The 27,097-nt window shown below is 36.7% G+C and overlaps 18 non-coding genes across 18 annotated transcripts; all 18 read right to left on the reverse strand.

The window, feature by feature from the left end:
• Positions 1–1,123: 1,123 nt before the first annotated feature.
• TRNAM-CAU (transfer RNA methionine (anticodon CAU)) lies at positions 1,124–1,195 on the reverse strand. The gene has a single exon. It is a non-coding gene; the product is annotated as a tRNA-Met (tRNA).
• A 1,095-nt stretch (positions 1,196–2,290) lies between these two features.
• On the reverse strand, positions 2,291–2,362 carry TRNAM-CAU (transfer RNA methionine (anticodon CAU)). The gene has a single exon. It is a non-coding gene; the product is annotated as a tRNA-Met (tRNA).
• Positions 2,363–3,457: 1,095 nt separating this feature from the next.
• On the reverse strand, positions 3,458–3,529 carry TRNAM-CAU (transfer RNA methionine (anticodon CAU)). The gene has a single exon. It is a non-coding gene; the product is annotated as a tRNA-Met (tRNA).
• Positions 3,530–4,624: 1,095 nt separating this feature from the next.
• On the reverse strand, positions 4,625–4,696 carry TRNAM-CAU (transfer RNA methionine (anticodon CAU)). Its single transcript has one exon. It is a non-coding gene; the product is annotated as a tRNA-Met (tRNA).
• A 1,095-nt stretch (positions 4,697–5,791) lies between these two features.
• On the reverse strand, positions 5,792–5,863 carry TRNAM-CAU (transfer RNA methionine (anticodon CAU)). The gene has a single exon. It is a non-coding gene; the product is annotated as a tRNA-Met (tRNA).
• A 2,262-nt stretch (positions 5,864–8,125) lies between these two features.
• Positions 8,126–8,197, reverse strand: TRNAM-CAU (transfer RNA methionine (anticodon CAU)). The gene has a single exon. It is a non-coding gene; the product is annotated as a tRNA-Met (tRNA).
• A 1,095-nt stretch (positions 8,198–9,292) lies between these two features.
• On the reverse strand, positions 9,293–9,364 carry TRNAM-CAU (transfer RNA methionine (anticodon CAU)). The gene has a single exon. It is a non-coding gene; the product is annotated as a tRNA-Met (tRNA).
• Positions 9,365–10,459: 1,095 nt separating this feature from the next.
• TRNAM-CAU (transfer RNA methionine (anticodon CAU)) lies at positions 10,460–10,531 on the reverse strand. The gene has a single exon. It is a non-coding gene; the product is annotated as a tRNA-Met (tRNA).
• A 3,428-nt stretch (positions 10,532–13,959) lies between these two features.
• TRNAM-CAU (transfer RNA methionine (anticodon CAU)) lies at positions 13,960–14,031 on the reverse strand. Its single transcript has one exon. It is a non-coding gene; the product is annotated as a tRNA-Met (tRNA).
• Positions 14,032–15,125: 1,094 nt separating this feature from the next.
• On the reverse strand, positions 15,126–15,197 carry TRNAM-CAU (transfer RNA methionine (anticodon CAU)). The gene has a single exon. It is a non-coding gene; the product is annotated as a tRNA-Met (tRNA).
• Positions 15,198–17,458: 2,261 nt separating this feature from the next.
• On the reverse strand, positions 17,459–17,530 carry TRNAM-CAU (transfer RNA methionine (anticodon CAU)). Its single transcript has one exon. It is a non-coding gene; the product is annotated as a tRNA-Met (tRNA).
• A 2,262-nt stretch (positions 17,531–19,792) lies between these two features.
• TRNAM-CAU (transfer RNA methionine (anticodon CAU)) lies at positions 19,793–19,864 on the reverse strand. Its single transcript has one exon. It is a non-coding gene; the product is annotated as a tRNA-Met (tRNA).
• A 1,095-nt stretch (positions 19,865–20,959) lies between these two features.
• On the reverse strand, positions 20,960–21,031 carry TRNAM-CAU (transfer RNA methionine (anticodon CAU)). Its single transcript has one exon. It is a non-coding gene; the product is annotated as a tRNA-Met (tRNA).
• Positions 21,032–22,126: 1,095 nt separating this feature from the next.
• On the reverse strand, positions 22,127–22,198 carry TRNAM-CAU (transfer RNA methionine (anticodon CAU)). Its single transcript has one exon. It is a non-coding gene; the product is annotated as a tRNA-Met (tRNA).
• Positions 22,199–23,292: 1,094 nt separating this feature from the next.
• TRNAM-CAU (transfer RNA methionine (anticodon CAU)) lies at positions 23,293–23,364 on the reverse strand. Its single transcript has one exon. It is a non-coding gene; the product is annotated as a tRNA-Met (tRNA).
• Positions 23,365–24,458: 1,094 nt separating this feature from the next.
• TRNAM-CAU (transfer RNA methionine (anticodon CAU)) lies at positions 24,459–24,530 on the reverse strand. The gene has a single exon. It is a non-coding gene; the product is annotated as a tRNA-Met (tRNA).
• Positions 24,531–25,625: 1,095 nt separating this feature from the next.
• On the reverse strand, positions 25,626–25,697 carry TRNAM-CAU (transfer RNA methionine (anticodon CAU)). The gene has a single exon. It is a non-coding gene; the product is annotated as a tRNA-Met (tRNA).
• Positions 25,698–26,791: 1,094 nt separating this feature from the next.
• Positions 26,792–26,863, reverse strand: TRNAM-CAU (transfer RNA methionine (anticodon CAU)). Its single transcript has one exon. It is a non-coding gene; the product is annotated as a tRNA-Met (tRNA).
• Positions 26,864–27,097: the final 234 nt, after the last annotated feature.

The raw sequence follows: 27,097 nt of genomic DNA on the forward strand, positions 1-27,097 counted from the left end.
CAGCACGCTTCCGCTGCATCACTCTGCTGCTCATGTAAGTTTAAGAGATCCTGAAGTACTCCTTCATCATGTAAAAGTACCAATGTGTTTCTTCATTGGTCAATGGAAGAAAAATCTTGCAAAACTCTCCAGATTATTGCCTTTTTAACCTTTTTCTAGGAAACTTTCTAGATGAATGCTTTTTAGCCTTTGTCAGTACAAGCTTTTGCAAGCTGTCTCTGTGATGCAATCTGTTAGCGCGTTCGGCTGTTAACCGAAAGGATGGTGGTTTAATCCCACCCAGGGACGTAATTGACCGTGTGATCAAATTTTGGTGATCTTTAAGTAGACAAGTCAAAATTTCAAACCACCTCTTATAGTGTAGGGTATCTGGCCTTCTCTGATGCAATCAGAGTCAGATTTGATTAAGTCATTTTATAAAAAACAGGAAGCACAATTTAGCATGGGGATGCAGAGAAAAAAAATTATGCAGGCAGAGAAATCCAATTGAGTGATTAATCAGCTCTCCATTTTATGGCTTTATTTTTATGCTAACACATTTGCTCTCTGAAAAGTGTCCACAAAGCCAAGTCTCTGATTAACACCTTTGTAGGAATGGTTTTTCACCTATTACTGATTAAAACTTGCTTCATTGGAAAGGCAGCAAGATGCATCCTCATTACAATGTCCACTGAAATAATACAGGTTGACACCAGGAAACATAAACCTCACTGCATCCTTGCTGCTTTCTCAAGTGGGAATCTGTTTAATGTGAAAGCCAGGTGATATCTAATCAGCACACAGGTAAGAAGTTAAGAAAATCTTTCTTTAAGGGTGAAGATGTTTCTCACAAAATCGTTGCCCCAATGCATCATTGAAATTCAAGATGGAAAGATGATTTTGAAATATCAATTGTACATTTTGCATTGCTCTTCTGGTGACAATATAGCTTGTTTTTGTCAATTACCATTTCAGTAATAGGGTAAAGAAAATTAAGTGGATTTCTGAAAGAAAACAATGCTGTCAATATACTATTAAAACAAATTAAAATGTTAAAAGTTATTGTACTTTAAGTAAAAATAAAAGAGTCAAAATATCAATCCCAGTTTTGGAAGAATTTAATTAACCAAAAAATAAGTGCACATAGCAGAGGATGGTTTCGATCCATCGACCTCTGGGTTATGGGCCCAGCACGCTTCCGCTGCGCCACTCTGCTGCTCATGTTAGTGTCAGAGATCCTGAAGTACTTACTCATTATGTGAAAGTACCAATGTGTTTCTTCGTTGGTCAATGGAAGAAAAATCTTGCAAAACTCTCCAGATTATTGCCTTTTTAACCTTTTTCTAGGAAACTTTCTAGATGAATGCTTTTTAGCCTTTGTCAGTACATGCTTTTGCAAGCTGTCTCTGTGGTGCAATCGGTAAGCGCATTCGGCTGTTAACCTAAAGGTTGGTGGTTCAATCCCACCCAGGAATGTTATTGACCGTGTGATCAAATTTTGGTGATCTTTAAGTAGACAAGTCAAAATTTCAAACCACCTCTTATAGTGTAGGGTACCTGGCCTTCTCTGATGCAATCAGAGTCAGATTTGATGAAGTCATTTTATAAAAAACAGAAAGCACAATTTAGCATGGGGTTGCAGAGAAAAAAAATTATGCAGGCAGAGAAATCCAATTGAGTGATTAATCAGCTCTCCATTTTATGGCTTTATTTTTATGCTAACACATTTGCTCTCTGAAAAGTGTCCACAAAGCCAAGTTTCTGATTAACACCTTTGTAGGAATGGTTTTTCACCTATTACTGATTAAAACTTGCTTCATTGGAAAGGCAGCAAGATGCATCCTCATTACAATGTCCACTGAAATAATACAGGTTGACACCAGGAAACATAAACCTAACTGCATCCTTGCTGCTTTCTCAAGTGGGAATCTGTTTAATGTGAAAACCAGGTGATATCTAATCAGCACACAGGTAAGAAGTTAAGAAAATCTTTCTTTAAGGGTGAAGATGTTTCTCACAAAATCGTTGCCCCAATGCATCATTGAAATTCAAGCTGGAAAGATGATTTTGAAATATCAATTGTACATTTTGCATTGCTCTTCTGGTGACAATGTAGCTTGTTTTTGTCAATTACCATTTCAGTAATACGGTAAAGAAAATTAAGTGGATTTCTGAAAGAAAACAATGCTGTCAATATACTATTAAAACAAATTAAAATGTTAAAAGTTACTGTACTTTAGGTAAAAATAAAAGAGTCAAAATATCAATCCCAGTTTTGGAAGAATTTAATTAACCAAAAAATAAGTGCACATAGCAGAGGATGGTTTCGATCCATCGACCTCTGGGTTATGGGCCCAGCACGCTTCCGCTGCGCCACTCTGCTGTTTATGTTAGTGTCAGAGATCCTGAAGTACTTACTCATTATGTGAAAGTACCAATGTGTTTCTTCGTTGGTCAATGGAAGAAAAATCTTGCAAAACTCTCCAGATTATTGCCTTTTTAACCTTTTTCTAGGAAACTTTCTAGATGAATGCTTTTTAGCCTTTGTCAGTACATGCTTTTGCAAGCTGTCTCTGTGGTGCAATCGGTAAGCGCATTCGGCTGTTAACCTAAAGGTTGGTGGTTCAATCCCACCCAGGAATGTTATTGACCGTGTGATCAAATTTTGGTGATCTTTAAGTAGACAAGTCAAAATTTCAAACCACCTCTTATAGTGTAGGGTACCTGGCCTTCTCTGATGCAATCAGAGTCAGATTTGATGAAGTCATTTTATAAAAAACAGAAAGCACAATTTAGCATGGGGTTGCAGAGAAAAAAAATTATGCAGGCAGAGAAATCCAATTGAGTGATTAATCAGCTCTCCATTTTATGGCTTTATTTTTATGCTAACACATTTGCTCTCTGAAAAGTGTCCACAAAGCCAAGTCTCTGATTAACACCTTTGTAGGAATGGTTTTTCACCTATTACTGATTAAAACTTGCTTCATTGGAAAGGCAGCAAGATGCATCCTCATTACAATGTCCACTGAAATAATACAGGTTGACACCAGGAAACATAAACCTCACTGCATCCTTGCTGCTTTCTCAAGTGGGAATCTGTTTAATGTGAAAACCAGGTGATATCTAATCAGCACACAGGTAAGAAGTTAAGAAAATCTTTCTTTAAGGGTGAAGATGTTTCTCACAAAATCGTTGCCCCAATGCATCATTGAAATTCAAGATGGAAAGATGATTTTGAAATATCAATTGTACATTTTGCATTGCTCTTCTGGTGACAATATAGCTTGTTTTTGTCAATTACCATTTCAGTAATAGGGTAAAGAAAATTAAGTGGATTTCTGAAAGAAAACAATGCTGTCAATATACTATTAAAACAAATTAAAATGTTAAAAGTTATTGTACTTTAAGTAAAAATAAAAGAGTCAAAATATCAATCCCAGTTTTGGAAGAATTTAATTAACCAAAAAATAAGTGCACATAGCAGAGGATGGTTTCGATCCATCGACCTCTGGGTTATGGGCCCAGCACGCTTCCGCTGCGCCACTCTGCTGCTCATGTTAGTGTCAGAGATCCTGAAGTACTTACTCATTATGTGAAAGTACCAATGTGTTTCTTCGTTGGTCAATGGAAGAAAAATCTTGCAAAACTCTCCAGATTATTGCCTTTTTAACCTTTTTCTAGGAAACTTTCTAGATGAATGCTTTTTAGCCTTTGTCAGTACATGCTTTTGCAAGCTGTCTCTGTGGTGCAATCGGTAAGCGCATTCGGCTGTTAACCTAAAGGTTGGTGGTTCAATCCCACCCAGGGATGTTATTGACCGTGTGATCAAATTTTGGTGATCTTTAAGTAGACAAGTCAAAATTTCAAACCACCTCTTATAGTGTAGGGTATCTGACCTTCTCTGATGCAATCAGAGTCAGATTTGATGAAGTCATTTTATAAAAAACAGAAAGCACAATTTAGCATGGGGTTGCAGAGAAAAAAAATTATGCAGGCAGAGAAATCCAATTGAGTGATTAATCAGCTCTCCATTTTATGGCTTTATTTTTATGCTAACACATTTGCTCTCTGAAAAGTGTCCACAAAGCCAAGTCTCTGATTAACACCTTTGTAGGAATGGTTTTTCACCTATTACTGATTAAAACTTGCTTCATTGGAAAGGCAGCAAGATGCATCCTCATTACAATGTCCACTGAAATAATACAGGTTGACACCAGGAAACATAAACCTCACTGCATCCTTGCTGCTTTCTCAAGTGGGAATCTGTTTAATGTGAAAACCAGGTGATATCTAATCAGCACACAGGTAAGAAGTTAAGAAAATCTTTCTTTAAGGGTGAAGATGTTTCTCACAAAATCGTTGCCCCAATGCATCATTGAAATTCAAGCTGGAAAGATGATTTTGAAATATCAATTGTACATTTTGCATTGCTCTTCTGGTGACAATGTAGCTTGTTTTTGTCAATTACCCTTTCAGTAATAGGGTAAAGAAAATTAAGTGGATTTCTGAAAGAAAACAATGCTGTCAATATGCTATTAAAACAAATTAAAATGTTAAAAGTTATTGTACTTTAGGTAAAAATAAAAGAGTCAAAATATCAATCCCAGTTTTGGAAGAATTTAATTAACAAAAAAATAAGTACACATAGCAGAGGATGGTTTCGATCCATCGACCTCTGGGTTATGGGCCCAGCACGCTTCCGCTGCGCCACTCTGCTGCTCATGTAAGTTTAAGAGATCCTGAAGTACTCCTTCATCATGTGAAAGTACCAATGTGTTTCTTCATTGGTCAATGGAAGAAAAATCTTGCAAAACTCTCCAGATTATTGCCTTTTTAACCTTTTTCTAGGAAACTTTCTAGATGAATGCTTTTTAGCCTTTGTCAGTACAAGCTTTTGCAAGCTGTCTCTGTGGTGCAATCTGTTAGCATGTTCGGCTGTTAACCGAAAGGTTGGTGGTTTAATCCCACCCAGGGACGTAATTGACCGTGTGATCAAATTTTGGTGATCTTTAAGTAGACAAGTCAAAATTTCAAACCACCTCTTATAGTGTAGGGTATCTGGCCTTCTCTGATGCAATCAGAGTCAGATTTGATTAAGTCATTTTATAAAAAACAGGAAGCACAATTTAGCATGGGGATGCAGAGAAAAAAAATTATGCAGGCAGAGAAATCCAATTGAGTGATTAATCAGCTCTCCATTTTATGGCTTTATTTTTATGCTAACACATTTGCTCTCTGAAAAGTGTCCACAAAGCCAAGTCTCTGATTAACACCTTTGTAGGAATGGTTTTTCACCTATTACTGATTAAAACTTGCTTCATTGGAAAGGCAGCAAGATGCATCCTCATTACAATGTCCACTGAAATAATACAGGTTGACACCAGGAAACATAAACCTCACTGCATCCTTGCTGCTTTCTCAAGTGGGAATCTGTTTAATGTGAAAACCAGGTGATATCTAATCAGCACACAGGTAAGAAGTTAAGAAAATCTTTCTTTAAGGGTGAAGATGTTTCTCACAAAATCGTTGCCCCAATGCATCATTGAAATTCAAGATGGAAAGATGATTTTGAAATATCAATTGTACATTTTGCATTGCTCTTCTGGTGACAATATAGCTTGTTTTTGTCAATTACCATTTCAGTAATAGAGTAAAGAAAATTAAGTGGATTTCTGAAAGAAAACAATGCTGTCAATATACTATTAAAACAAATTAAAATGTTAAAAGTTACTGTACTTTAGGTAAAAATAAAAGAGTCAAAATATCAATCCCAGTTTTGGAAGAATTTAATTAACAAAAAAATAAGTGCACATAGCAGAGGATGGTTTCGATCCATCGACCTCTGGGTTATGGGCCCAGCACGCTTCCGCTGCGCCACTCTGCTGCTCATGTAAGTTTAAGAGATCCTGAAGTACTCCTTCATCATGTGAAAGTACCAATGTGTTTCTTCATTGGTCAATGGAAGAAAAATCTTGCAAAACTCTCCAGATTATTGCCTTTTTAACCTTTTTCTAGGAAACTTTCTAGATGAATGCTTTTTAGCCTTTGTCAGTACATGCTTTTGCAAGCTGTCTCTGTGGCGCAATCGGTAAGCGCATTCGGCTGTTAACCTAAAGGCTGGTGGTTCAATCCCACCCAGGAATGTTATTGACCGTGTGATCAAATTTTGGTGATCTTTAAGTAGACAAGTCAAAATTTCAAACCACCTCTTATAGTGTAGGGTACCTGGCCTTCTCTGATGCAATCAGAGTCAGATTTGATGAAGTCATTTTATAAAAAACAGGAAGCACAATTTAGCATGGGGTTGCAGAGAAAAAAAATTATGCAGGCAGAGAAATCCAATTGAGTGATTAATCAGCTCTCCATTTTATGGCTTTATTTTTATGCTAACACATTTGCTCTCTGAAAAGTGTCCACAAAGCCAAGTCTCTGATTAACACCTTTGTAGGAATGGTTTTTCACCTATTACTGATTAAAACTTGCTTCATTGGAAAGGCAGCAAGATGCATCCTCATTACAATGTCCACTGAAATAATACAGGTTGACACCAGGAAACATAAACCTCACTGCATCCTTGCTGCTTTCTCAAGTGGGAATCTGTTTAATGTGAAAACCAGGTGATATCTAATCAGCACACAGGTAAGAAGTTAAGAAAATCTTTCTTTAAGGGTGAAGATGTTTCTCACAAAATCGTTGCCCCAATGCATCATTGAAATTCAAGCTGGAAAGATGATTTTGAAATATCAATTGTACATTTTGCATTGCTCTTCTGGTGACAATGTAGCTTGTTTTTGTCAATTACCATTTCAGTAATACGGTAAAGAAAATTAAGTGGATTTCTGAAAGAAAACAATGCTGTCAATATACTATTAAAACAAATTAAAATGTTAAAAGTTACTGTACTTTAGGTAAAAATAAAAGAGTCAAAATATCAATCCCAGTTTTGGAAGAATTTAATTAACAAAAAAATAAGTGCACATAGCAGAGGATGGTTTCGATCCATCGACCTCTGGGTTATGGGCCCAGCACGCTTCAGCTGCGCCACTCTGCTGCTCATGTTAGTGTCAGAGATCCTGGAGTACTTACTCATTATGTGAAAGTACCAATGTGTTTCTTCGTTGGTCTATGGAAGAAAAATCTTGCAAAACTCTCCAGATTATTGCCTTTTTAACCTTTTTCTAGGAAACTTTCTAGATGAATGCTTTTTAGCTTTTGTCAGTACATGCTTTTGCAAGCTGTCTCTGTGGTGCAATCTGTTAGCTCGTTCGGCTGTTAACCGAAAGGATGGTGGTTTAATCCCACCCAGGGACGTAATTGACCGTGTGATCAAATTTTGGTGATCTTTAAGTAGACAAGTCAAAATTTCAAACCACCTCTTATAGTGTAGGGTATCTGGCCTTCTCTGATGCAATCAGAGTCAGATTTGATTAAGTCATTTTATAAAAAACAGGAAGCACAATTTAGCATGGGGATGCAGAGAAAAAAAATTATGCAGGCAGAGAAATCCAATTGAGTGATTAATCAGCTCTCCATTTTATAGCTTTATTTTTATGCTAACACATTTGCTCTCTGAAAAGTGTCCACAAAGCCAAGTCTCTGATTAACACCTTTGTAGGAATGGTTTTTCGCCTATTACTGATTAAAACTTGCTTCATTGGAAAGGCAGCAAGATGCATCCTCATTACAATGTCCACTGAAATAATACAGGTTGACACCAGGAAACATAAACCTCACTGCATCCTTGCTGCTTTCTCAAGTGGGAATCTGTTTAATGTGAAAGTCAGGTGATATCTAATCAGCACACAGGTAAGAAGTTAAGAAAATCTTTCTTTAAGGGTGAAGATGTTTCTCACAAAATCGTTGCCCCAATGCATCATTGAAATTCAAGATGGAAAGATGATTTTGAAATATCAATTGTACATTTTGCATTGCTCTTCTGGTGACAATATAGCTTGTTTTTGTCAATTACCATTTCAGTAATAGGGTAAAGAAAATTAAGTGGATTTCTGAAAGAAAGCAATGCTGTCAATATGCTATTAAAACAAATTAAAATGTTAAAAGTTATTGTACTTTAGGTAAAAATAAAAGAGTCAAAATATCAATCCCAGTTTTGGAAGAATTTAATTAACAAAAAAATAAGTGCACATAGCAGAGGATGGTTTCGATCCATCGACCTCTGGGTTATGGGCCCAGCACGCTTCCGCTGCGCCACTCTGCTGCTCATGTTAGTGTCAGAGATCCTGAAGTACTTACTCATTATGTGAAAGTACCAATGTGTTTCTTCGTTGGTCAATGGAAGAAAAATCTTGCAAAACTCTCCAGATTATTGCCTTTTTAACCTTTTTCTAGGAAACTTTCTAGATGAATGCTTTTTAGCCTTTGTCAGTACTTGCTTTTGCAAGCTGTCTCTGTGGTGCAATCGGTAAGCGCATTCGGCTGTTTACCTAAAGTTTGGTTGTTCAATCCCACCCAGGGATGTTATTGACCGTGTGATCAAATTTTGGTGATCTTTAAGTAGACAAGTCAAAATTTCAAACCACCTCTTATAGTGTAGGGTACCTGGCCTTCTCTGATGCAATCAGAGTCAGATTTGATGAAGTCATTTTATAAAAAACAGAAAGCACAATTTAGCATGGGGTTGCAGAGAAAAAAAATTATGCAGGCAGAGAAATCCAATTGAGTGATTAATCAGCTCTCCATTTTATGGCTTTATTTTTATGCTAACACATTTGCTCTCTGAAAAGTGTCCACAAAGTCAAGTCTCTGATTAACACCTTTGTAGGAATGGTATTTCACCTATTACTGATTAAAACTTGCTTCATTGGAAAGGCAGCAAGATGCATCCTCATTACAATGTCCACTGAAATAATACAGGTTGACACCAGGAAACATAAACCTCACTGCATCCTTGCTGCTTTCTCAAGTGGGAATCTGTTTAATGTGAAAACCAGGTGATATCTAATCAGCACACAGGTAAGAAGTTAAGAAAATCTTTCTTTAAGGGTGAAGATGTTTCTCACAAAATCGTTGCCCCAATGCATCATTGAATTTCAAGCTGGAAAGATGATTTTGAAATATCAATTGTACATTTTGCATTGCTCTTCTGGTGACAATGTAGCTTGTTTTTGTCAATTACCATTTCAGTAATAGGGTAAAGAAAATTAAGTGGATTTCTGAAAGAAAACAATGCTGTCAATATGCTATTAAAACAAATTAAAATGTTAAAAGTTATTGTACTTTAGGTAAAAATAAAAGAGTCAAAATATCAATCCCAGTTTTGGAAGAATTTAATTAACAAAAAAAGAAGTACACATAGCAGAGGATGGTTTCGATCCATCGACCTCTGGGTTATGGGCCCAGCACGCTTCCGCTGCGCCACTCTGCTGCTCATGTAAGTTTAAGAGATCCTGAAGTACTCCTTCATCATGTGAAAGTACCAATGTGTTTCTTCATTGGTCAATGGAAGAAAAATCTTGCAAAACTCTCCAGATTATTGCCTTTTTAACCTTTTTCTAGGAAACTTTCTAGATGAATGCTTTTTAGCCTTTGTCAGTACAAGCTTTTGCAAGCTGTCTCTGTGGTGCAATCTGTTAGCGCGTTCGGCTGTTAACCTAAAGGTTGGTGGTTCAATCCCACCCAGGAATGTTATTGACCGTGTGATCAAATTTTGGTGATCTTTAAATAGACAAGTCAAAATTTCAAACCACCTCTTATAGTGTAGGGTATCTGGCCTTCTCTGATGCAACCAGAGTCAGATTTGATTAAGTCATTTTATAAAAAACAGGAAGCACAATTTAGCATGGGGTTGCAGAGAAAAAAAATTATGCAGGCAGAGAAATCCAATTGAGTGATTAATCAGCTCTCCATTTTATGGCTTTATTTTTATGCTAACACATTTGCTCTCTGAAAAGTGTCCACAAAGCCAAGTCTCTGATTAACACCTTTGTAGGAATGGTTTTTCACCTATTACTGATTAAAACTTGCTTCATTGGAAAGGCAGCAAGATGCATCCTCATTACAATGTCCACTGAAATAATACAGGTTGACACCAGGAAACATAAACCTCACTGCATCCTTGCTGCTTTCTCAAGTGGGAGTCTGTTTAATGTGAAAACCAGGTGATATCTAATCAGCACACAGGTAAGAAGTTAAGAAAATCTTTCTTTAAGGGTGAAGATGTTTCTCACAAAATCGTTGCCCCAATGCATCATTGAAATTCAAGCTGGAAAGATGATTTTGAAATATCAATTGTACATTTTGCATTGCTCTTCTGGTGACAATGTAGCTTGTTTTTGTCAATTACCATTTCAGTAATAGGGTAAAGAAAATTAAGTGGATTTCTGAAAGAAAACAATGCTGTCAATATACTATTGAAACAAATTAAAATGTTAAAAGTTACTGTACTTTAGGTAAAAATAAAAGAGTCAAAATATCAATCCCAGTTTTGGAAGAATTTAATTAACAAAAAAATAAGTGCACATAGCAGAGGATGGTTTCGATCCATCGACCTCTGGGTTATGGGCCCAGCACGCTTCCGCTGCGCCACTCTGCTGCTCATGTAAGTTTAAGAGATCCTGAAGTACTCCTTCATCATGTGAAAGTACCAATGTGTTTCTTCATTGGTCAATGGAAGAAAAATCTTGCAAAACTCTCCAGATTATTGCCTTTTTAACCTTTTTCTAGGAAACTTTCTAGATGAATGCTTTTTAGCCTTTGTCAGTACATGCTTTTGCAAGCTGTCTCTGTGGCGCAATCGGTAAGCGCATTCGGCTGTTAACCTAAAGGTTGGTGGTTCAATCCCACCTAGGAATGTTATTGACCGTGTGATCAAATTTTGGTGATCTTTAAGTAGACAAGTCAAAATTTCAAACCACCTCTTATAGTGTAGGGTACCTGGCCTTCTCTGATGCAATCAGAGTCAGATTTGATGAAGTCATTTTATAAAAAACAGGAAGCACAATTTAGCATGGGGTTGTAGAGAAAAAAATTATGCAGGCAGAGAAATCCAATTGAGTGATTAATCAGCTCTCCATGTTATGGCTTTATTTTTATGCTAACACATTTGCTCTATGAAAAGTGTCCACAAAGCCAAGTCTCTGATTAACACCTTTGTAGGAATGGTTTTTCACCTATTACTGATTAAAACTTGCTTCATTGGAAAGGCAGCAAGATGCATCCTCATTACAATGTCCACTGAAATAATACAGGTTGACACCAGGAAACATAAACCTAACTGCATCCTTGCTGCTTTTTCAAGTGGGAATCTGTTTAATGTGAAAACCAGGTGATATCTAATCAGCACACAGGTAAGAAGTTAAGAAAATCTTTCTTTAAGGGTGAAGATGTTTCTCACAAAATCGTTGCCCCAATGCATCATTGAAATTCAAGCTGGAAAGATGATTTTGAAATATCAATTGTACATTTTGCATTGCTCTTCTGGTGACAATGTAGCTTGTTTTTGTCAATTACCATTTCAGTAATAGGGTAAAGAAAATTAAGTGGATTTCTGAAAGAAAACAATGCTGTCAATATACTATTAAAACAAATTAAAATGTTAAAAGTTACTGTACTTTAGGTAAAAATAAAAGAGTCAAAATATCAATCCCAGTTTTGGAAGAATTTAATTAACAAAAAAATAAGTGCACATAGCAGAGGATGGTTTCGATCCATCGACCTCTGGGTTATGGGCCCAGCACGCTTCCGCTGCGCCACGCTGCTGCTCATGTAAGTTTCAGAGATCCTGAAGTACTCCTTCATCATGTGAAAGTACCAATGTGTTTCTTCATTGGTCAATGGAAGAAAAATCTTGCAAAACTCTCCAGATTATTGCCTTTTTAACCTTTTTCTAGGAAACTTTCTGGATGAATGCTTTTTAGCCTTTGTCAGTACAAGCTTTTGCAAGCTGTCTCTGTGGTGCAATCTGTTAGCGCGTTCGGCTGTTAACCGAAAGGTTGGTGGTTTAATCCCACCCAGGGACGTAATTGACCGTGTGATCAAATTTTGGTGATCTTTAAGTAGACAAGTCAAAATTTCAAACCACCTCTTATAGTGTAGGGTATCTGGCCTTCTCTGATGCAATCAGAGTCAGATTTGATTAAGTCATTTTATAAAAAACAGGAAGCACAATTTAGCATGGGGATGCAGAGAAAAAAAATTATGCAGGCAGAGAAATCCAATTGAGTGATTAATCAGCTCTCCATTTTATGGCTTTATTTTTATGCTAACACATTTGCTCTCTGAAAAGTGTCCACAAAGCCAAGTCTCTGATTAACACCTTTGTAGGAATGGTTTTTCACCTATTACTGATTAAAACTTGCTTCATTGGAAAGGCAGCAAGATGCATCCTCATTACAATGTCCACTGAAATAATACAGGTTGACACCAGGAAACATAAACCTCACTGCATCCTTGCTGCTTTCTCAAGTGGGAATCTGTTTAATGTGAAAACCAGGTGATATCTAATCAGCACACAGGTAAGAAGTTAAGAAAATCTTTCTTTAAGGGTGAAGATGTTTCTCACAAAATCGTTGCCCCAATGCATCATTGAAATTCAAGCTGGAAAGATGATTTTGAAATATCAATTGTACATTTTGCATTGCTCTTCTGGTGACAATATAGCTTGTTTTTGTCAATTACCATTTCAGTAATAGGGTAAAGAAAATTAAGTGGATTTCTGAAAGAAAACAATGCTGTCAATATACTATTAAAACAAATTAAAATGTTAAAAGTTATTGTACTTTAAGTAAAAATAAAAGAGTCAAAATATCAATCCCAGTTTTGGAAGAATTTAATTAACCAAAAAATAAGTGCACATAGCAGAGGATGGTTTCGATCCATCGACCTCTGGGTTATGGGCCCAGCACTCTTCCGCTGCGCCACTCTGCTGCTCATGTTAGTGTCAGAGATCCTGAAGTACTCACTCATCATGTGAAAGTACCAATGTGTTTCTTCATTGGTCAATGGAAGAAAAATCTTGCAAAACTCTCCAGATTATTGCCTTTTTAACCTTTTTCTAGGAAACTTTCTAGATGAATGCTTTTTAGCCTTTGTCAGTACATGCTTTTGCAAGCTGTCTCTGTGGCGCAATCGGTAAGCGCATTCGGCTGTTAACCTAAAGGTTGGTGGTTCAATCCCACCCAGGAATGTTATTGACCGTGTGATCAAATTTTGGTGATCTTTAAGTAGACAAGTCAAAATTTCAAACCACCTCTTATAGTGTAGGGTATCTGGCCTTCTCTGATGCAATCAGAGTCAGATTTGATGAAGTCATTTTATAAAAAACAGGAAGCACAATTTAGCATGGGGTTGCAGAGAAAAAAAATTATGCAGGCAGAGAAATCCAATTGAGTGATTAATCAGCTCTCCATTTTATGGCTTTATTTTTATGCTAACACATTTGCTCTCTGAAAAGTGTCCACAAAGCCAAGTCTCTGATTAACACCTTTGTAGGAATGGTTTTTCACCTATTACTGATTAAAACTTGCTTCATTGGAAAGGCAGCAAGATGCATCCTCATTACAATGTCCACTGAAATAATACAGGTTGACACCAGGAAACATAAACCTAACTGCATCCTTGCTGCTTTCTCAAGTGGGAATCTGTTTAATGTGAAAACCAGGTGATATCTAATCAGCACACAGGTAAGAAGTTAAGAAAATCTTTCTTTAAGGGTGAAGATGTTTCTCACAAAATCGTTGCCCCAATGCATCATTGAAATTCAAGCTGGAAAGATGATTTTGAAATATCAATTGTACATTTTGCATTGCTCTTCTGGTGACAATGTAGCTTGTTTTTGTCAATTACCATTTCAGTAATAGGGTAAAGAAAATTAAGTGGATTTCTGAAAGAAAACAATGCTGTCAATATACTATTGAAACAAATTAAAATGTTAAAAGTTACTGTACTTTAGGTAAAAATAAAAGAGTCAAAATATCAATCCCAGTTTTGGAAGAATTTAATTAACAAAAAAATAAGTGCACATAGCAGAGGATGGTTTTGATCCATCGACCTCTGGGTTATGGGCCCAGCACGCTTCCGCTGCGCCACTCTGCTGCTCATGTAAGTTTAAGAGATCCTGAAGTACTCCTTCATCATGTGAAAGTACCAATGTGTTTCTTCATTGGTCAATGGAAGAAAAATCTTGCAAAACTCTCCAGATTATTGCCTTTTTAACCTTTTTCTAGGAAACTTTCTAGATGAATGCTTTTTAGCCTTTGTCAGTACATGCTTTTGCAAGCTGTCTCTGTGGCGCAATCGGTAAGCGCATTCGGCTGTTAACCTAAAGGCTGGTGGTTCAATCCCACCCAGGAATGTTATTGACCGTGTGATCAAATTTTGGTGATCTTTAAGTAGACAAGTCAAAATTTCAAACCACCTCTTATAGTGTAGGGTACCTGGCCTTCTCTGATGCAATCAGAGTCAGATTTGATGAAGTCATTTTATAAAAAACAGGAAGCACAATTTAGCATGGGGTTGCAGAGAAAAAAATTATGCTGGCAGAGAAATCCAATTGAGTGATTAATCAGCTCTCCATTTTATGGCTTTATTTTTATGCTAACACATTTGCTCTCTGAAAAGTGTCCACAAAGCCAAGTCTCTGATTAACACCTTTGTAGGAATGGTTTTTCACCTATTACTGATTAAAACTTGCTTCATTGGAAAGGCAGCAAGATGCATCCTCATTACAATGTCCACTGAAATAATACAGGTTGACACCAGGAAACATAAACCTCACTGCATCCTTGCTGCTTTCTCAAGTGGGAATCTGTTTAATGTGAAAACCAGGTGATATCTAATCAGCACACAGGTAAGAAGTTAAGAAAATCTTTCTTTAAGGGTGAAGATGTTTCTCACAAAATCGTTGCCCCAATGCATCATTGAAATTCAAGCTGGAAAGATGATTTTGAAATATCAATTGTACATTTTGCATTGCTCTTCTGGTGACAATATAGCTTGTTTTTGTCAATTACAATTTCAGTAATAGAGTAAAGAAAATTAAGTGGATTTCTGAAAGAAAACAATGCTGTCAATATACTATTAAAACAAATTAAAATGTTAAAAGTTATTGTACTTTAAGTAAAAATAAAAGAGTCAAAATATCAATCCCAGTTTTGGAAGAATTTAATTAACCAAAAAATAAGTGCACATAGCAGAGGATGGTTTCGATCCATCGACCTCTGGGTTATGGGCCCAGCACGCTTCCGCTGCGCCACTCTGCTGCTCATGTTAGTGTCAGAGATCCTGAAGTACTCACTCATTATGTGAAAGTACCAATGTGTTTCTTAGTTGGTCAATGATAGAAAAATCTTGCAAAACTCTCCAGACTATTGCCTTTTTAACCTTTTTCTAGGAAACTTTCTAGATGAATGCTTTTTAGCCTTTGTCAGTACATGCTTTTGCAAGCTGTCTCTGTGGCGCAATCGGTAAGCGCATTCGGCTGTTAACCTAAAGGCTGGTGGTTCAATCCCACCCAGAAATGTTATTGACCGTGTGATCAAATTTTGGTGATCTTTAAGTAGACAAGTCAAAATTTCAAACCACCTCTTATAGTGTAGGGTACCTGGCCTTCTCTGATGCAATCAGAGTCAGATTTGATGAAGTCATTTTATAAAAAACAGGAAGCACAATTTAGCATGGGGTTGCAGAGAAAAAAATTATGCAGGCAGAGAAATCCAATTGAGTGATTAATCAGCTCTCCATTTTATGGCTTTATTTTTATGCTAACACATTTGCTCTCTGAAAAGTGTCCACAAAGCCAAGTCTCTGATTAACACCTTTGTAGGAATGGTTTTTCACCTATTACTGATTAAAACTTGCTTCATTGGAAAGGCAGCAAGATGCATCCTCATTACAATGTCCACTGAAATAATACAGGTTGACACCAGGAAACGTAAACCTCACTGCATCCTTGCTGCTTTCTCAAGTGGGAATCTGTTTAATGTGAAAACCAGGTGATATCTAATCAGCACACAGGTAAGAAGTTAAGAAAATCTTTCTTTAAGGGTGAAGATGTTTCTCACAAAATCGTTGCCCCAATGCATCATTGAAATTCAAGCTGGAAAGATGATTTTGAAATATCAATTGTACATTTTGCATTGCTCTTCTGGTGACAATGTAGCTTGTTTTTGTCAATTACCATTTCAGTAATAGGGTAAAGAAAATTAAGTGGATTTCTGAAAGAAAGCAATGCTGTCAATATGCTATTAAAACAAATTAAAATGTTAAAAGTTATTGTACTTTAGGTAAAAATAAAAGAGTCAAAATATCAATCCCAGTTTTGGAAGAATTTAATTAACAAAAAAATAAGTGCACATAGCAGAGGATGGTTTCAATCCATCGATCTCTGGGTTATGGGCCCAGCACGCTTCCGCTGCGCCACTCTGCTGCTCATGTAAGTTTAAGAGATCCTGAAGTACTCCTTCATCATGTAAAAGTACCAATGTGTTTCTTCATTGGTCAATGGAAGAAAAATCTTGCAAAACTCTCCAGATTATTGCCTTTTTAACCTTTTTCTAGGAAACTTTCTAGATGAATGCTTTTTAGCCTTTGTCAGTACAAGCTTTTGCAAGCTGTCTCTGTGATGCAATCTGTTAGCGCGTTCGGCTGTTAACCGAAAGGATGGTGGTTTAATCCCACCCAGGGACGTAATTGACCGTGTGATCAAATTTTGGTGATCTTTAAGTAGACAAGTCAAAATTACAAACCACCTCTTATAGTGTAGGGTATCTGGCCTTCTCTGATGCAATCAGAGTCAGATTTGATTAAGTCATTTTATAAAAAACAGGAAGCACAATTTAGCATGGGGATGCAGAGAAAAAAAATTATGCAGGCAGAGAAATCCAATTGAGTGATTAATCAGCTCTCCATTTTATGGCTTTATTTTTATGCTAACACATTTGCTCTCTGAAAAGTGTCCACAAAGCCAAGTCTCTGATTAACACCTTTGTAGGAATGGTTTTTCACCTATTACTGATTAAAACTTGCTTCATTGGAAAGGCAGCAAGATGCATCCTCATTACAATGTCCACTGAAATAATACAGGTTGACACCAGGAAACATAAACCTCACTGCATCCTTGCTGCTTTCTCAAGTGGGAATCTGTTTAATGTGAAAGCCAGGTGATATCTAATCAGCACACAGGTAAGAAGTTAAGAAAATCTTTCTTTAAGGGTGAAGATGTTTCTCACAAAATCGTTGCCCCAATGCATCATTGAAATTCAAGATGGAAAGATGATTTTGAAATATCAATTGTACATTTTGCATTGCTCTTCTGGTGACAATATAGCTTGTTTTTGTCAATTACCATTTCAGTAATAGGGTAAAGAAAATTAAGTGGATTTCTGAAAGAAAACAATGCTGTCAATATACTATTAAAACAAATTAAAATGTTAAAAGTTATTGTACTTTAAGTAAAAATAAAAGAGTCAAAATATCAATCCCAGTTTTGGAAGAATTTAATTAACCAAAAAATAAGTGCACATAGCAGAGGATGGTTTCGATCCATCGACCTCTGGGTTATGGGCCCAGCACGCTTCCGCTGCGCCACTCTGCTGCTCATGTTAGTGTCAGAGATCCTGAAGTACTTACTCATTATGTGAAAGTACCAATGTGTTTCTTCGTTGGTCAATGGAAGAAAAATCTTGCAAAACTCTCCAGATTATTGCCTTTTTAACCTTTTTCTAGGAAACTTTCTAGATGAATGCTTTTTAGCCTTTGTCAGTACTTGCTTTTGCAAGCTGTCTCTGTGGTGCAATCGGTAAGCGCATTCGGCTGTTTACCTAAAGGTTGGTTGTTCAATCCCACCCAGGGATGTTATTGACCGTGTGATCAAATTTTGGTGATCTTTAAGTAGACAAGTCAAAATTTCAAACCACCTCTTATAGTGTAGGGTACCTGGCCTTCTCTGATGCAATCAGAGTCAGATTTGATGAAGTCATTTTATAAAAAACAGAAAGCACAATTTAGCATGGGGTTGCAGAGAAAAAAAATTATGCAGGCAGAGAAATCCAATTGAGTGATTAATCAGCTCTCCATTTTATGGCTTTATTTTTATGCTAACACATTTGCTCTCTGAAAAGTGTCCACAAAGTCAAGTCTCTGATTAACACCTTTGTAGGAATGGTATTTCACCTATTACTGATTAAAACTTGATTCATTGGAAAGGCAGCAAGATGCATCCTCATTACAATGTCCACTGAAATAATACAGGTTGACACCAGGAAACATAAACCTCATTGCATCCTTGCTGCTTTCTCAAGTGGGAATCTGTTTAATGTGAAAACCAGGTGATATCTAATCAGCACACAGGTAAGAAGTTAAGAAAATCTTTCTTTAAGGGTGAAGATGTTTCTCACAAAATCGTTGCCCCAATGCATCATTGAATTTCAAGCTGGAAAGATGATTTTGAAATATCAATTGTACATTTTGCATTGCTCTTCTGGTGACAATGTAGCTTGTTTTTGTCAATTACCATTTCAGTAATAGGGTAAAGAAAATTAAGTTGATTTCTGAAAGAAAACAATGCTGTCAATATGCTATTAAAACAAATTAAAATGTTAAAAGTTATTGTACTTTAGGTAAAAATAAAAGAGTCAAAATATCAATCCCAGTTTTGGAAGAATTTAATTAACAAAAAAATAAGTGCACATAGCAGAGAATGGTTTCGATCCATCGATCTCTGGGTTATGGGCCCAGCACGCTTCCGCTGCGCCACTCTGCTGCTCATGTAAGTTTAAGAGATCCTGAAGTACTCCTTCATCATGTAAAAGTACCAATGTGTTTCTTCATTGGTCAATGGAAGAAAAATCTTGCAAAACTCTCCAGATTATTGCCTTTTTAACCTTTTTCTAGGAAACTTTCTAGATGAATGCTTTTTAGCCTTTGTCAGTACAAGCTTTTGCAAGCTGTCTCTGTGATGCAATCTGTTAGCGCGTTCGGCTGTTAACCGAAAGGATGGTGGTTTAATCCCACCCAGGGACGTAATTGACCGTGTGATCAAATTTTGGTGATCTTTAAGTAGACAAGTCAAAATTACAAACCACCTCTTATAGTGTAGGGTATCTGGCCTTCTCTGATGCAATCAGAGTCAGATTTGATTAAGTCATTTTATAAAAAACAGGAAGCACAATTTAGCATGGGGATGCAGAGAAAAAAAATTATGCAGGCAGAGAAATCCAATTGAGTGATTAATCAGCTCTCCATTTTATGGCTTTATTTTTATGCTAACACATTTGCTCTCTGAAAAGTGTCCACAAAGCCAAGTCTCTGATTAACACCTTTGTAGGAATGGTTTTTCACCTATTACTGATTAAAACTTGCTTCATTGGAAAGGCAGCAAGATGCATCCTCATTACAATGTCCACTGAAATAATACAGGTTGACACCAGGAAACATAAACCTCACTGCATCCTTGCTGCTTTCTCAAGTGGGAATCTGTTTAATGTGAAAGCCAGGTGATATCTAATCAGCACACAGGTAAGAAGTTAAGAAAATCTTTCTTTAAGGGTGAAGATGTTTCTCACAAAATCGTTGCCCCAATGCATCATTGAAATTCAAGATGGAAAGATGATTTTGAAATATCAATTGTACATTTTGCATTGCTCTTCTGGTGACAATATAGCTTGTTTTTGTCAATTACCATTTCAGTAATAGGGTAAAGAAAATTAAGTGGATTTCTGAAAGAAAACAATGCTGTCAATATACTATTAAAACAAATTAAAATGTTAAAAGTTATTGTACTTTAAGTAAAAATAAAAGAGTCAAAATATCAATCCCAGTTTTGGAAGAATTTAATTAACCAAAAAATAAGTGCACATAGCAGAGGATGGTTTCGATCCATCGACCTCTGGGTTATGGGCCCAGCACGCTTCCGCTGCGCCACTCTGCTGCTCATGTTAGTGTCAGAGATCCTGAAGTACTTACTCATTATGTGAAAGTACCAATGTGTTTCTTCGTTGGTCAATGGAAGAAAAATCTTGCAAAACTCTCCAGATTATTGCCTTTTTAACCTTTTTCTAGGAAACTTTCTAGATGAATGCTTTTTAGCCTTTGTCAGTACTTGCTTTTGCAAGCTGTCTCTGTGGTGCAATCGGTAAGCGCATTCGGCTGTTTACCTAAAGGTTGGTTGTTCAATCCCACCCAGGGATGTTATTGACCGTGTGATCAAATTTTGGTGATCTTTAAGTAGACAAGTCAAAATTTCAAACCACCTCTTATAGTGTAGGGTACCTGGCCTTCTCTGATGCAATCAGAGTCAGATTTGATGAAGTCATTTTATAAAAAACAGAAAGCACAATTTAGCATGGGGTTGCAGAGAAAAAAAATTATGCAGGCAGAGAAATCCAATTGAGTGATTAATCAGCTCTCCATTTTATGGCTTTATTTTTATGCTAACACATTTGCTCTCTGAAAAGTGTCCACAAAGTCAAGTCTCTGATTAACACCTTTGTAGGAATGGTATTTCACCTATTACTGATTAAAACTTGCTTCATTGGAAAGGCAGCAAGATGCATCCTCATTACAATGTCCACTGAAATAATACAGGTTGACACCAGGAAACATAAACCTCACTGCATCCTTGCTGCTTTCTCAAGTGGGAATCTGTTTAATGTGAAAACCAGGTGATATCTAATCAGCACACAGGTAAGAAGTTAAGAAAATCTTTCTTTAAGGGTGAAGATGTTTCTCACAAAATCGTTACCCCAATGCATCATTGAATTTCAAGCTGGAAAGATGATTTTGAAATATCAATTGTACATTTTGCATTGCTCTTCTGGTGACAATGTAGCTTGTTTTTGTCAATTACCATTTCAGTAATAGGGTAAAGAAAATTAAGTGGATTTCTGAAAGAAAACAATGCTGTCAATATGCTATTAAAACAAATTAAAATGTTAAAAGTTATTGTACTTTAGGTAAAAATAAAAGAGTCAAAATATCAATCCCAGTTTTGGAAGAATTTAATTAACAAAAAAATAAGTACACATAGCAGAGGATGGTTTCGATCCATCGACCTCTGGGTTATGGGCCCAGCACGCTTCCGCTGCGCCACTCTGCTGCTCATGTTAGTGTCAGAGATCCTGAAGTACTTACTCATTATGTGAAAGTACCAATGTGTTTCTTCGTTGGTCAATGGAAGAAAAATCTTGCAAAACTCTCCAGATTATTGCCTTTTTAACCTTTTTCTAGGAAACTTTCTAGATGAATGCTTTTTAGCCTTTGTCAGTACAAGCTTTTGCAAGCTGTCTCTGTGGTGCAATCTGTTAGCGCGTTCGGCTGTTAACCTAAAGGTTGGTGGTTCAATCCCATCCAGGAATGTTATTGACCGTGTGATCAAATTTTGGTGATCTTTAAGTAGACAAGTCAAAATTTCAAACCACCTCTTATAGTGTAGGGTATCTGGCCTTCTCTGATGCAACCAGAGTCAGATTTGATTAAGTCATTTTATAAAAAACAGGAAGCACAATTTAGCATGGGGTTGCAGAGAAAAAAAATTATGCAGGCAGAGAAATCCAATTGAGTGATTAATCAGCTCTCCATTTTATGGCTTTATTTTTATGCTAACACATTTGCTCTCTGAAAAGTGTCCACAAAGCCAAGTCTCTGATTAACACCTTTGTAGGAATGGTTTTTCACCTATTACTGATTAAAACTTGCTTCATTGGAAAGGCAGCAAGATGCATCCTCATTACAATGTCCACTGAAATAATACAGGTTGACACCAGGAAACATAAACCTCACTGCATCCTTGCTGCTTTCTCAAGTGGGAATCTGTTTAATGTGAAAACCAGGTGATATCTAATCAGCACACAGGTAAGAAGTTAAGAAAATCTTTCTTTAAGGGTGAAGATGTTTCTCACAAAATCGTTGCCCCAATGCATCATTGAAATTCAAGCTGGAAAGATGATTTTGAAATATCAATTGTACATTTTGCATTGCTCTTCTGGTGACAATATAGCTTGTTTTTGTCAATTACAATTTCAGTAATAGAGTAAAGAAAATTAAGTGGATTTCTGAAAGAAAACAATGCTGTCAATATACTATTAAAACAAATTAAAATGTTAAAAGTTATTGTACTTTAAGTAAAAATAAAAGAGTCAAAATATCAATCCCAGTTTTGGAAGAATTTAATTAACCAAAAAATAAGTGCACATAGCAGAGGATGGTTTCGATCCATCGACCTCTGGGTTATGGGCCCAGCACGCTTCCGCTGCGCCACTCTGCTGCTCATGTTAGTGTCAGAGATCCTGAAGTACTCACTCATTATGTGAAAGTACCAATGTGTTTCTTAGTTGGTCAATGGAAGAAAAATCTTGCAAAACTCTCCAGACTATTGCCTTTTTAACCTTTTTCTAGGAAACTTTCTAGATGAATGCTTTTTAGCCTTTGTCAGTACATGCTTTTGCAAGCTGTCTCTGTGGCGCAATCGGTAAGCGCATTCGGCTGTTAACCTAAAGGTTGGTGGTTCAATCCCACCCAGGAATGTTATTGACCGTGTGATCAAATTTTGGTGATCTTTAAGTAGACAAGTCAAAATTTCAAACCACCTCTTATAGTGTAGGGTACCTGGCCTTCTCTGATGCAATCAGAGTCAGATTTGATGAAGTCATTTTATAAAAAACAGGAAGCACAATTTAGCATGGGGTTGCAGAGAAAAAAATTATGCAGGCAGAGAAATCCAATTGAGTGATTAATCAGCTCTCCATTTTATGGCTTTATTTTTATGCTAACACATTTGCTCTCTGAAAAGTGTCCACAAAGCCAAGTCTCTGATTAACACCTTTGTAGGAATGGTTTTTCACCTATTACTGATTAAAACTTGCTTCATTGGAAAGGCAGCAAGATGCATCCTCATTACAATGTCCACTGAAATAATACAGGTTGACACCAGGAAACATAAACCTAACTGCATCCTTGCTGCTTTCTCAAGTGGGAATCTGTTTAATGTGAAAACCAGGTGATATCTAATCAGCACACAGGTAAGAAGTTAAGAAAATCTTTCTTTAAGGGTGAAGATGTTTCTCACAAAATCGTTGCCCCAATGCATCATTGAAATTCAAGCTGGAAAGATGATTTTGAAATATCAATTGTACATTTTGCATTGCTCTTCTGGTGACAATGTAGCTTGTTTTTGTCAATTACCATTTCAGTAATAGGGTAAAGAAAATTAAGTGGATTTCTGAAAGAAAACAATGCTGTCAATATACTATTGAAACAAATTAAAATGTTAAAAGTTACTGTACTTTAGGTAAAAATAAAAGAGTCAAAATATCAATCCCAGTTTTGGAAGAATTTAATTAACAAAAAAATAAGTGCACATAGCAGAGGATGGTTTCGATCCATCGACCTCTGGGTTATGGGCCCAGCACGCTTCCGCTGCGCCACTCTGCTGCTCATGTAAGTTTAAGAGATCCTGAAGTACTCCTTCATCATGTGAAAGTACCAATGTGTTTCTTCATTGGTCAATGGAAGAAAAATCTTGCAAAACTCTCCAGATTATTGCCTTTTTAACCTTTTTCTAGGAAACTTTCTAGATGAATGCTTTTTAGCCTTTGTCAGTACATGCTTTTGCAAGCTGTCTCTGTGGCGCAATCGGTAAGCGCATTCGGCTGTTAACCTAAAGGCTGGTGGTTCAATCCCACCCAGGAATGTTATTGACCGTGTGATCAAATTTTGGTGATCTTTAAGTAGACAAGTCAAAATTTCAAACCACCTCTTATAGTGTAGGGTACCTGGCCTTCTCTGATGCAATCAGAGTCAGATTTGATGAAGTCATTTTATAAAAAACAGGAAGCACAATTTAGCATGGGGTTGCAGAGAAAAAAATTATGCTGGCAGAGAAATCCAATTGAGTGATTAATCAGCTCTCCATTTTATGGCTTTATTTTTATGCTAACACATTTGCTCTCTGAAAAGTGTCCACAAAGCCAAGTCTCTGATTAACACCTTTGTAGGAATGGTTTTTCACCTATTACTGATTAAAACTTGCTTCATTGGAAAGGCAGCAAGATGCATCCTCATTACAATGTCCACTGAAATAATACAGGTTGACACCAGGAAACATAAACCTCACTGCATCCTTGCTGCTTTCTCAAGTGGGAATCTGTTTAATGTGAAAGCCAGGTGATATCTAATCAGCACACAGGTAAGAAGTTAAGAAAATCTTTCTTTAAGGGTGAAGATGTTTCTCACAAAATCGTTGCCCCAATGCATCATTGAAATTCAAGATGGAAAGATGATTTTGAAATATCAATTGTACATTTTGCATTGCTCTTCTGGTGACAATATAGCTTGTTTTTGTCAATTACCATTTCAGTAATAGGGTAAAGAAAATTAAGTGGATTTCTGAAAGAAAACAATGCTGTCAATATACTATTAAAACAAATTAAAATGTTAAAAGTTATTGTACTTTAATTAAAAATAAAAGAGTCAAAATATCAATCCCAGTTTTGGAAGAATTTAATTAACCAAAAAATAAGTGCACATAGCAGAGGATGGTTTCGATCCATCGACCTCTGGGTTATGGGCCCAGCACGCTTCCGCTGCGCCACTCTGCTGCTCATGTTAGTGTCAGAGATCCTGAAGTACTTACTCATTATGTGAAAGTACCAATGTGTTTCTTCGTTGGTCAATGGAAGAAAAATCTTGCAAAACTCTCCAGATTATTGCCTTTTTAACCTTTTTCTAGGAAACTTTCTAGATGAATGCTTTTTAGCCTTTGTCAGTACAAGCTTTTGCAAGCTGTCTCTGTGGTGCAATCTGTTAGCGCGTTCGGCTGTTAACCTAAAGGTTGGTGGTTCAATCCCACCCAGGAATGTTAATGACCGTGTGATCAAATTTTGGTGATCTTTAAGTAGACAAGTCAAAATTTCAAACCACCTCTTATAGTGTAGGGTATCTGGCCTTCTCTGATGCAACCAGAGTCAGATTTGATTAAGTCATTTTATAAAAAACAGGAAGCACAATTTAGCATGGGGTTGCAGAGAAAAAAAATTATGCAGGCAGAGAAATCCAATTGAGTGATTAATCAGCTCTCCATTTTATGGCTTTATTTTTATGCTAACACATTTGCTCTCTGAAAAGTGTCCACAAAGCCAAGTCTCTGATTAACACCTTTGTAGGAATGGTTTTTCACCTATTACTGATTAAAACTTGCTTCATTGGAAAGGCAGCAAGATGCATCCTCATTACAATGTCCACTGAAATAATACAGGTTGACACCAGGAAACATAAACCTCACTGCATCCTTGCTGCTTTCTCAAGTGGGAATCTGTTTAATGTGAAAACCAGGTGATATCTAATCAGCACACAGGTAAGAAGTTAAGAAAATCTTTCTTTAAGGGTGAAGATGTTTCTCACAAAATCGTTGCCCCAATGCATCATTGAAATTCAAGCTGGAAAGATGATTTTGAAATATCAATTGTACATTTTGCATTGCTCTTCTGGTGACAATATAGCTTGTTTTTGTCAATTACAATTTCAGTAATAGAGTAAAGAAAATTAAGTGGATTTCTGAAAGAAAACAATGCTGTCAATATACTATTAAAACAAATTAAAATGTTAAAAGTTATTGTACTTTAAGTAAAAATAAAAGAGTCAAAATATCAATCCCAGTTTTGGAAGAATTTAATTAACCAAAAAATAAGTGCACATAGCAGAGGATGGTTTCGATCCATCGACCTCTGGGTTATGGGCCCAGCACGCTTCCGCTGCGCCACTCTGCTGCTCATGTTAGTGTCAGAGATCCTGAAGTACTCACTCATTATGTGAAAGTACCAATGTGTTTCTTAGTTGGTCAATGGAAGAAAAATCTTGCAAAACTCTCCAGACTATTGCCTTTTTAACCTTTTTCTAGGAAACTTTCTAGATGAATGCTTTTTAGCCTTTGTCAGTACATGCTTTTGCAAGCTGTCTCTGTGGCGCAATCGGTAAGCGCATTCGGCTGTTAACCTAAAGGTTGGTGGTTCAATCCCACCCAGGAATGTTATTGACCGTGTGATCAAATTTTGGTGATCTTTAAGTAGACAAGTCAAAATTTCAAACCACCTCTTATAGTGTAGGGTACCTGGCCTTCTCTGATGCAATCAGAGTCAGATTTGATGAAGTCATTTTATAAAAAACAGGAAGCACAATTTAGCATGGGGTTGCAGAGAAAAAAATTATGCAGGCAGAGAAATCCAATTGAGTGATTAATCAGCTCTCCATTTTATGGCTTTATTTTTATGCTAACACATTTGCTCTCTGAAAAGTGTCCACAAAGCCAAGTCTCTGATTAACACCTTTGTAGGAATGGTTTTTCACCTATTACTGATTAAAACTTGCTTCATTGGAAAGGCAGCAAGATGCATCCTCATTACAATGTCCACTGAAATAATACAGGTTGACACCAGGAAACATAAACCTAACTGCATCCTTGCTGCTTTCTCAAGTGGGAATCTGTTTAATGTGAAAACCAGGTGATATCTAATCAGCACACAGGTAAGAAGTTAAGAAAATCTTTCTTTAAGGGTGAAGATGTTTCTCACAAAATCGTTGCCCCAATGCATCATTGAAATTCAAGCTGGAAAGATGATTTTGAAATATCAATTGCACATTTTGCATTGCTCTTCTGGTGACAATGAAGCTTGTTTTTGTCAATTACCATTTCAGTAATAGGGTAAAGAAAATTAAGTGGATTTCTGAAAGATAACAATGCTGTCAATATACTATTGAAACAAATTAAAATGTTAAAAGTTACTGTACTTTAGGTAAAAATAAAAGAGTCAAAATATCAATCCCAGTTTTGGAAGAATTTAATTAACAAAAAAATAAGTGCACATAGCAGAGGATGGTTTCGATCCATCGACCTCTGGGTTATGGGCCCAGCACGCTTCCGCTGCGCCACTCTGCTGCTCATGTAAGTTTAAGAGATCCTGAAGTACTCCTTCATCATGTGAAAGTACCAATGTGTTTCTTCATTGGTCAATGGAAGAAAAATCTTGCAAAACTCTCCAGATTATTGCCTTTTTAACCTTTTTCTAGGAAACTTTCTAGATGAATGCTTTTTAGCCTTTGTCAGTACATGCTTTTGCAAGCTGTCTCTGTGGCGCAATCGGTAAGCGCATTCGGCTGTTAACCTAAAGGC

The sequence above is a fragment of the Pseudophryne corroboree genome, chromosome 4 (genome assembly GCF_028390025.1).
Source record: "Pseudophryne corroboree isolate aPseCor3 chromosome 4, aPseCor3.hap2, whole genome shotgun sequence".
Lineage (NCBI taxonomy): Eukaryota > Metazoa > Chordata > Amphibia > Anura > Myobatrachidae > Pseudophryne > Pseudophryne corroboree.